Consider the following 10,098-nt stretch of genomic DNA (forward strand, 5'->3'; position numbering starts at 1 on the left):
TATTACTCTCCAAACTGCTGAAGATGCAGACTTGATTTTGTAGTTCACCATGAAGCCAGAGAATGAGAACTAGCTGCTTTAGCATTTGAAAGAAAAATTAAAACTTTCAAACTGACAGAAATTTAGTAAAGAAGCAGCATTTACAGAAAGAATTACAAGATAGAGATTCATCTACAGCTGATTAAGTAAAGCCAAACATTTCAGCAATGCTGGAATGGAATAAGCCATTTGGCTGCACTAAGGAATGTGCTTCTTAGATAAAGGTGTGAGAGGGCAAGATAGCTCAGCTGCCTCTGGAGATCAATGCTTTCATTGAGATTTGCAAAGCAATGGATATCTCCTGTACAAAATTATAAACTAAAAGCCATAGCCCATTATCACTACAGAAAAGTGATTTCAAGGATTCTGACTTCCTGCCAATCTGGTGTCTGTCCTGTTTGGTGGCCAGAAAGTGTGTCAGCTATAGCCTTGAGGTCACTGATAAGGGGACATGTTGGTATTCCTTTCAATTCTTCTGTTAGCATGCCTACACTATGATGTCATATTGGCTGCCCTTGAGAGGCACCTCATTGTGACTGGACATGTGCCTGATGTTCCATTGCTAGTATCATAAACAGTTGAGTAAGAAAATTTTCTAAATTAATAATCAATTCTTACTGTTGAATAAGCACTTCTTCCAGCATACTTAATATTCCAAGCAACAGAGGCAAACCTTTATTTTAGCTACATTTATGATCACGGAGGGCCTGTGCCATGGTTAGGTGGACACTGTTCTAACTACAAAAATATCTAAAGGTAAATATGCCTGTTGATTATGCTTAAGGTGTTCCTACTGCCAGTTGGGGATCATATACTGATTTGTATCTCATTTCATTCTTAAGGCTTTCAAATTTTGCCATCCAATAACGTAGTTTATGTATTTTAATGAATTTAAATATTACCAGAGCTTGTATCAACAAAGACAGAATGTATCTGCCACAGGCACCTGGGCAAAAAACACTTCACCACTGCATGGCTACCTAGTACATATGAATTTACTACTGATTTCTGAGTATGTTGCTGATTCTATTATTTTTACATCTAACTTTCCATAATTTTCTCTCCAGAAACTCAAGTTCCAAATGTTGAGATTTGTTTTTTAAAATATAAATCTATGTAAATGAAAATACTACACCTTGAGTTTATTAGGGAAGAAAATTTGAATTAGAACAGATTGTTCTGCAGTAAGCATTTCAATACAAGTTGAAATATTTCCTGTGCACAGTAAAATGTTCATTTTCTTTGTGACATCGTCTAATTTGGGGTAACCTAGTACTGAGTTTGAGGACCCTGGTGAGACTGAAATAATTGGGGCCTGGGAGTATTATGCTGAGTGCCCAGTAGAGAGGTGTGAAAATGGGAACGGTGGCTATAGAAACGGCAGCTCTATCCCTTCAACTTCAGATCCAATTTTTAAGATAATTTCTTGCAACTCTATTATTATATTCTGCAAAAGAATGATGAATCATCCTCTGTAATCTACTGTGTTGCTGCTATTTATAAAACATTATCTCTTGTTTAGATTTATATTATATATTATCATTGTGATATTATTGTAAAACTCAATTCTTTTTGGTCCTCTTGAAGGTTGTAGCTTCTAAGTAGATTTAGAATCTGTGCTTACAGGTATTGTAGAATTGAAAGAGCCTGTGTGTGAGAATACAATGAGGAAATTTAAAGCTGTTTGCTTGCACACAAGCCTTAGATTGAATTCTAAATGACACAATGCCTGGATGGGAGCCATGACAGAGTGACTCTGCAAGCCCCCACTTCTCAGCAAGGTAGCAGGTAGAATCTATTCTGATAACAGATGCTCCGTCAAGGCCTGGAGAGTCCATCATCAATCTGTTAGGTAAAGTTGGTATGAATTTTACACATCTTTCCAGCTTCTCATCCATGAGTTTTCTGTTTCCTGTTTTCTTGTTTTACTCTGGAGCCGGTAATGATCATGAAGAAGGGGGAGGGAGAGATGGAAAGAGGAAGAGAAAGAGAGAAACAGAGACAGAGACAGAGAGAGGTGTTCATAATACAGTAATATGTAAGGTGCAGTTGATAATAATTGCACAATTCATAGTAGAGCTAAGTTATTTCTAAAAAGAGTTCAGGAGGAAATTTCTAATTTACTTTTATCTTGCCACTTTATTTCTTCACCTTTGAAGGCTAATTTTTTGGGAGAAAGAATTAGATGTTGATGTATATTTTTTTCTAAGTATTTTAAAGATTTCATTCTTTCCTTACTTATTTCCTTCTGATAAGATGGACAGTTAAATAATGTTTTTGCCCTATGAATAGATGTCTCTTCTATTCTATTTTCTTTTAGAAATTTTCTTACTTATTTCAGTTAAAATTATATCGACAGAATATTTGTGCATATTTATGAAACACAATTTCTGTTAAGATATTTTTCTTTGATTGATTTTCTATAGTATAATTATGCTATACATAAATGTAGAGAAAATAAAATTTATTCTTCCTATTCTCTGTTTCTTCTTAATCTGAAATTTGATGTCTGTCCTTGTGCTATTTTCAAATAATTCTTTGGTTTTGTTGTCTCCTTAAGGTATTTTCATCATATGAAGGATCAGGCCTTTTACGTTCTCTCATATTTCTTGAATAAACTGTGCTCTCTTCATTTTTCTCTTTGAATTTCAGTTTGGGGAAGAATTTGTTGACAGTCCTTCAAGCTTAATGAGTATTTTCTTGGGCTATGTCCATGCTCCTGACATGCACATCTACGAAGCTGTCATCGTGTTTCGATGTTTTAGATTTTCACGTTGCCTTTTTATCTTTTCTAGTTTCCATCTGGTTACCTACATTGCTCATGTATATTTTCTATTAAAACCTTGTGCCAGTTAATCTTAGTTATTTCAACTTCCCTGTTCATGATTTCAGGAGGTGTCTTACATTTAAGTCCTGCTCTGATGGCTGCATTGTCTGCTCTATGTTTATAGTTGTTTTTGGCTGTTAGCGTAGCCAGTAGTTTAGTGTTGTTTGGAAAGACAAGCAAGTTGTATAAGGAATGAAACAAAGGAAAAGATGCTTTAGTGTGGTAATTTATCCTCTTTGCCTATAAGTGAAGCTAAACTTAAACCTTGTTTTATAGGGAAGTTTCAAATTCCTACTCTTATGTTTCCTTTTCCTTTTTTTTTCTTTTTTTATAGCAGAATATTATTTTGAATCCTAAACAGTCCTTGAATTCAGCATCTTCTAGCCACAGTCTCCTAGTACTTAGATTATAAGCATGCACCATTGTACTTGGCTTGGGTATTTTAAATGAATTATTTTTATTACTTTGTTCTGCTTTTTTTTCCCAACCTTTATAAGAACCTTGGGAGGCAGGCTGATGAATCATGGCTCTGTTGCCATTAATAGTCTTCATGTTTGGGTCTACTGTTGGTATGCAGAAGGAAATCCCCCCCTAACCTCTGATTTAATCTCTGATCTGCCTAACACCCATTGATAGAGATCACCACACATGTCACTCTGTACCAATACCTTCCCAGCTGCACACAGCAGGCCTAGCTTATTTACCAGAATCAGCCTGTCATCTGCTTACTGCACTCCTACTACAGTGAGAGGCTGGGAGGGTCTGGAGTTGAAGGAACATACTTTCTGAGCTCAACTGAGCATCTACCAGCCTTTTCTTAGAATGGAAGACCTCACTTATGAGTGAGATGTGGACATGTTTTCACTCTTGTCCTTATCTTCTGCAGGAAACATGTATACCAGATTTCTGCTTCATGTTTACCCTGAAAACCTGCAGAGGTAGATTCTAGAGATGGAGTCTCAGTTGTCAGGAGTCTCTTTGTCTCCGGCTAGTCCATACTCATTCCCAGCACTACAGCAATATCCAGGTTCTTCTTTCTGCAGACTTATGTACCATAACTTCAACTCTGAGGATACAGATTCAAACAATATCTCTCTAGAAAGTCTTACCTTCATACATTTATTTATCTTTCCTTTTCACCACAGGGTTATGTGGAGTTCAAGCATAATCACTGATTTTCTCATTTCCCAGGATTTTATTTATTTTTTCCAATACCACCACATGGTTTTAAATAGCTATAATATTCAAAAGTATTTTCTGGATTTATCAAATAAGCATTTCAATTTGACAAAATAACAAAAAATGGAGTGTTATGGTTGAACTGCTATTGTTAGGCTTATTGAAAGATTAATATTAATAATTTCATTAATCTGTAGATATTTTATAAAGGACCCAGTGATGGCATTTTTTGTTGTTGTTATTGTCAGCTTAACTGCATTTGTAATTGATTGAAACCCAAGGAGCTGGGTACTCCTGTGAGGGACTTTTCTTTGTTGAATTATTTGTGTGGGGAAACCCCACACTAAATCCAGATCTTTCCAGGTGGGAAGATCTACAGTAAATCTGCACACACCTTCTGGTGGCAGCCTGTATAAATGACATGGAAGAAGGAAGCACTTGCCCTTTGCTTGTTTGCTCTCATTCTCACTGGTTGTAGAAACTACTTCTTTGGGGTTTCAGCTTATACTGAAGAAAAGCTGAGTCATCCAGCCTCATAGACAGAACAACTGCTGGATTCTTGGAATTTTTGTTGAGAGATAGCCACTGTTAAAATAGTGATACCACAGCCTGTAAGCCAATCTAATAAATCCAACACAATGTTGATGGTTTTTTAAGGGCTTTATTTTTTCTTTAATTATTGTTACATACACACACATGCACACACACACACACACACACACACACACACATACACAGAGCACATGCACACACAGATGTATATAAACTAGCAAATTAAAAAATATAACCTGTTCAGTCTGCATAGCATTCCTGTGTGTATGCTTTCAGCGCTGATCATTTAGTATTGAATAACCAATTAGTGTACAATTAGTGTAGTCTTCTCTGGGGAAGACTATTTCCTCCACTTTCAGATTCCTTGTTTGCTTGTAGTTCTTTATGTGGGGTTGAGGACTTGTAAGTTTTCCCTAACCCACATTAGCATGTCTATTGGTGAATCTTTCTTAATGGTGTAAATGTGGTCGTCACCTCATATACATAAACAGAATGTCCAGTGAGACTGTAAACTTACATATACTGCTCACCATAAAACCAGTGGCACATTTGAAATCCTTAGTGTCTACAAGGAAGAAGTAACCTATCAGGCTGGAAGCACAAGCCACAAGAGAATTCCTTTGTGCTCATTCACTCTCAATGTGTCTAACTTTTTAATCTATGTACAGGTAAACAATTCAATGAGTTCCCATTCTCAGTATGTCTCTTCAGAAAGACTTTCTGAAAGAAAGAAAGAAAGAAAGAAAGAAAGAAAGAAAGAAAGAAAGAAAGAAAGAAAGAAAGAAAGAAAGGAAGGAAGGAAGGAAGGAAGGAAGGAAGGAAGGGGAAGGGAAGAAGGAAAGGAAAGGAAAGGAAAGGAAAGGAAAGGAAAGGAAAGGAAAGGAAAGGAAAGGAAAGGAAAGGAAAGGGAAGGGAAGGGAAGGGAAGGGAAGGGAAGGGAAGGGAAGGGAAGGGAAGGGAAGGGAAGGGAAGGGAAGAAGGGAAGGGAAGGGAAGAAGGGAAGGGAAGGGAAGGGAAGGGAAGGGAAGGGAAGGGAAGGGAAGGAAGGAAAAAGAGGAAAGGAGAGATGTGTTTCTTTCACACTGATGCTCACCACATTTTACTTCGATCTTAACTGAGAAGAGATTCTTACCCCTCTCAATTGACTATTCAGCCATCAGGACTGGGATTTGCTCCAGAGCTGGTGACTCTTAGATAGTGTCTATTCAGTGATACTCCTTCTTTATGTGTGATATGGAAGCTTGCAGAGTAAGGGTGTATCCAAGGAGAACAGGGTAGGGGATACAGAAAGAAGGAGCATTGGCCATAATCTCTGCTGTGAAACCTCCAACCTGGTTTTCACATCGACAACTGACACAATGTGAGATGATGAGAAAGATCCCATAACAGACTTGCGGAACATAGGCCTTTCTGACCTTGACCATGTATGTTAAAGAAGGACATCACATTGACTTGCATGTCATTTAGTGTTTATTTACATCTGCAGCCTCTGTTTTCAATGAGGACAAGGTTTTCTGTGGCTACTTCCTGTCAGCACTTTACCCATCGTTCAGGATCTAGTTTGCTTTCAGCATGACTCAGAAATTGTTTCTGAAGAATGTCAACTCCTTTGGAAGTAATTCAATTATCATTAAACAAATAAGACATTTCTGCCAAGTATACTGAGATGACTATATTTTGTCCTTGATAAAGTTATAGAACAAAATGAAGATAAATGACACAGGGTATATTATAATATATATTAAGCCACTAAAATGTCTTATCTTGTAATTCATCATCAGCAAAACACAATGTCAACTCCTGAACCTAATTTAAAAATAGGCACTGCTTTTGCACATTTTTATTAAAGCAGAGAGAGTACAGCTCAAAATAATTCAATTTATTATAAAGAAAGTATGTTGTACAATTCTCTGATTAAAATTGCAGTTTATTTGTTGAAATCAAATTTTCTGCATAAGAGAGAATAAAATAGCTGTTTAATTCACTCAATGAAGAGAAAATATTATTTTAAAACATTCTCAAAGAAGCCCTGTGTAACAGAAAAGGTTCAATGACATTTCCTTCTTCTCTTATTATTTACATCAGCAGCTTGCAAACCTCACTGTGATATGGAATCTCCATTTTGAGTAATTTGGACATGATTGAATCCCGAGGCCTCTTTTTATAGAAAACGGGTCACAAAGTTAGTAGGAAAAATTGGAGTAACACACAAAGATGGTAAAGCCTGGTGGGTGGCTCACTAGGTAAGAAGTCTTATCCTAGAGGATTTTAAAAGGTTACAAAACATAAGTAATAGGCTCCACAGTGGCCCAGGACTGTACATTCCTATTGACTGAGCTTTGGAGTAAGATGAAATCCACCTAGTAGAATGGTAATCTAATGCATCATTGTTGGCCAGAATCAATGATGAAAGAGTTGGCTACAAAGCAGTTCTCACCTAATGGAAATCTACCCAAAGCACAAAAAGGAACGGAACAGCTGTGGGAAATCCATACAGCATCTGGAGCTAAGTCCAGTGTCTTCCAGTAAAAATAATGAGATAGCAATAATTATAAATTGTTCTAGAAACAAAATACTCTCGAAATGAGGGTTTCCCTGTTACTACAAAGAAAAATATATTTCTGGTAATATTGATCTTCTGCATAATAAAATTAAAGTTTCTATATTTTAACAGAAGAATCACAACTTCCTTAAGACTTGCACTATCAAGAGAGGAAAACTTGAAGTGAATATATGAGTCAGTGAGTGAAAATCAGCTTGGGATAGTGTGGAAAATGAGAAAATTAAATAGAGGCAAAATGCTGAAACCGAAACTGGGAAACATTCTCTGGATACGCAATATACAGAAACTTGATATAAAAAAACAACAACACTGGAATAAATAAAAATTAAAATTCCTATAAGGAAGACAGAGAAAATTAATAATTGCAAAAGACAGAAACATTCACATAGTGGCATTGGAGGCAGGGAACAATGATGTGAATTAGAGAAAATATGCATGAGGATAAAAACTTAATGGTGGCTCTAAGTAAAATGAAAAATGATGCTGATGAGAGCTTATGGAGGAGAGAAAAAAATCCTTGAGTATAAAATACCACAAATTGTGATTTTTTTCTGTCTCTTTAGTTATATTTTCAAAGTGTTTTAGTGTGGTGCTGAAATTTATTGTATCTTCAAAGTTTTAGATGAGAGAGAACTTGGGTTAGAAAATTCTTGTAGAACTAATTTTTAATACAGCTCTGTACATTTTTCTGAATTAAGAAGGAATGGGTGCTGTGACAGAAATCTTCCCCTGTCTCTGACCTTAGATGGTTCTGTACATGTTGCCCTCTGTAACAACACAGGAGACTGAGACAGAAAGACCTTGTTATCACACTGTTTTATGCCAGCTTTCTTGTTTCAGAAATGATGAACTGCGTACCTGTGGGGTGTGGCCTCTTCCTCAGAAGGTAACATGGCCTGAGAGGGAATGTCCTTTAACCTAAACTGAATAAGATCATAGATATTTCTTCTTACAACATAAGTAAACCTAATGAGTATACATGCTTAGTGTAGAACATATGAAAACCAAATACAAAACCAAACAGAAACCCTGCACAGTGAAGGTGTAATTCCATCTCACAATAATGAGCTATGTAGCATTTTAGCATATTTCTTTGTCTTTATTTGCATACATAAATGCAATTAGCTTTGAATTAAAACCGCATAAACTTCCTTTTGTTTTGTCCATGACATTAAAATCTTGCAGGTAGGTACCAATAATTTTGCTTGAACAGAGGCTTCAGCTTTTTATCATTTGGCCTGCATATCAGCTCTATTGCCCTGCAATGTACTTGGTGTAGACAGCCTTTCCTGTTTCAGAGAACATGCTGTCCCTCTCGGTTGTCTTACTGCTGACTTGGGGAGCTAATAACTGCCTAAGTTCTGATGACAGATTCCTTGAAGCTTTGCCTCTGATGGCTTACTGATGACTTACTGCAGCATCACCTTGCACTGGTAACTGACACCTCAGTAGCTCAGTCCCAACCTGAATCGTCAACCCTGTTAGTCCAGCACAGCAGAGAAGTGGGTTTTCTTAATCACTCCTCAGAGTCTGTGTCTGATTCTGCTCCAAGTCATTTCACAGACTTGTGCTGAGGTGCCTTACTCTTTCTCCCTGGTGTCTTGAAAGGGATGCATGGAGTGGTGTCTGACTGTGCATTTCTCTTCCAGGTTAGCCCGCACTCAGAGGGTATTCATTCTTCCTGGGGACTAGTTTGTGTATTTTTACTCCTGCTTGCTCACTTGTTTGCATCTTGCCTGTGCCACAGTTTTCTTCTGTCTCCTTCCAGGCTGATCAATGCTGGGAGATGGATACATGAAGGATTAATAATTCGGAATAATCAATATTTTATATACTACACTTGAAATTCTTATGCAAATGAAATAAATAAAGCTTGTGTCAATGTTTCTGTAGCTTAGTGTGTTTCCTTTTCATTTTCTCTGCAGCAAGTTCCAGGTGGAAATTTTTCATAAAATCTATGATCACTAATTCACTCCAAGGAGAGGAATCCAGGTTTCCAAATCATTTCTTGGTAGATTATGGAAAAGCTAGAACTGCCAGTCATTCCCCCTAAGTTTAAAAAAAAAAGGGCCATCTGAATGCCATATTCATGGGGGCAATGGCTGTGAAGTCAAGTGTCTGCATCAACAGTGTGAGCTTTGCAATGGCTGCTTTCATAATGAACATGGGCAGACTTCTTTCCTTGTTATTATTAACCAAACCACATAGTATAAGCACTGTTTACCTAAAAATGTGCATATGTCATGTACACTGTGCTACTTCATTTGAGGAACTTGAACAAACCATGCCCCTCAGGAACTGAAGGATGACTGTCAATTTTAGTCCTTGACTGTGAGGCAGCAAATAGAGGTTTAACCTGAGAACCAATTTAGTTTGGGGTTATAGATAACCCATGTTGGTTTGAAAGAAAATGTTCCCGCATAGACTTATAAAAAGTGGAACTATTAGGAGGTGTGGGCTTGTTGGAACAGGTGTGGCATTGGAGGAAGTTGGTCCCTGGGGGCAGGTGGGCTTTGAGGTCTCAGATGCTCATGCCAGGCCTAGTATGGCATTCTCTTCCTGCTGCCTTGTGACCTAGATAGAGAAATCTCATCACATTCTATAGCACCATGTCTGCCTGCATGCCACCATGTTTTCTGCCATGACAATAACGGACTAAACCTCTGAAACTGTAAGCCTGCTCCAATTAAGTGTTTTCCTTTATAAGAGTTGCCATGGTTATGATATCTCTTCAGAGCAATAGAAACCCTAAGATACCCCAAATGTAATTTATTCACCTGGCATCTTAGTTCCTTCACATGCATATACTATGTACAAATAGCCCACTACAAACAATGCCTTACTAAGCAATTTCAGAACCTTTTGACCCTTCAGGTCCATTGGTCTCTCTGTTCTCCCATCTCCGAATAACAGTGTGTTTCTCTGCCCCTAGTAACAA

The 10,098-nt window shown here is 37.4% G+C and overlaps 1 long non-coding RNA gene across 1 annotated transcript; it reads left to right on the top strand.

The window, feature by feature from the left end:
* Positions 1-597: 597 nt before the first annotated feature.
* Positions 598-9,052, top strand: LOC121832562 (uncharacterized). The gene is made up of 3 exons (XR_013042642.1): positions 598-795; positions 8,001-8,046; positions 8,810-9,052. It is a non-coding gene; the product is annotated as an uncharacterized LOC121832562 (long non-coding RNA).
* The last annotated feature ends 1,046 nt before the right edge of the window (positions 9,053-10,098 follow it).

This window comes from Peromyscus maniculatus, chromosome 10 (assembly GCF_049852395.1).
Source record: "Peromyscus maniculatus bairdii isolate BWxNUB_F1_BW_parent chromosome 10, HU_Pman_BW_mat_3.1, whole genome shotgun sequence".
NCBI classification, from domain to species: Eukaryota; Metazoa; Chordata; class Mammalia; order Rodentia; family Cricetidae; genus Peromyscus; species Peromyscus maniculatus.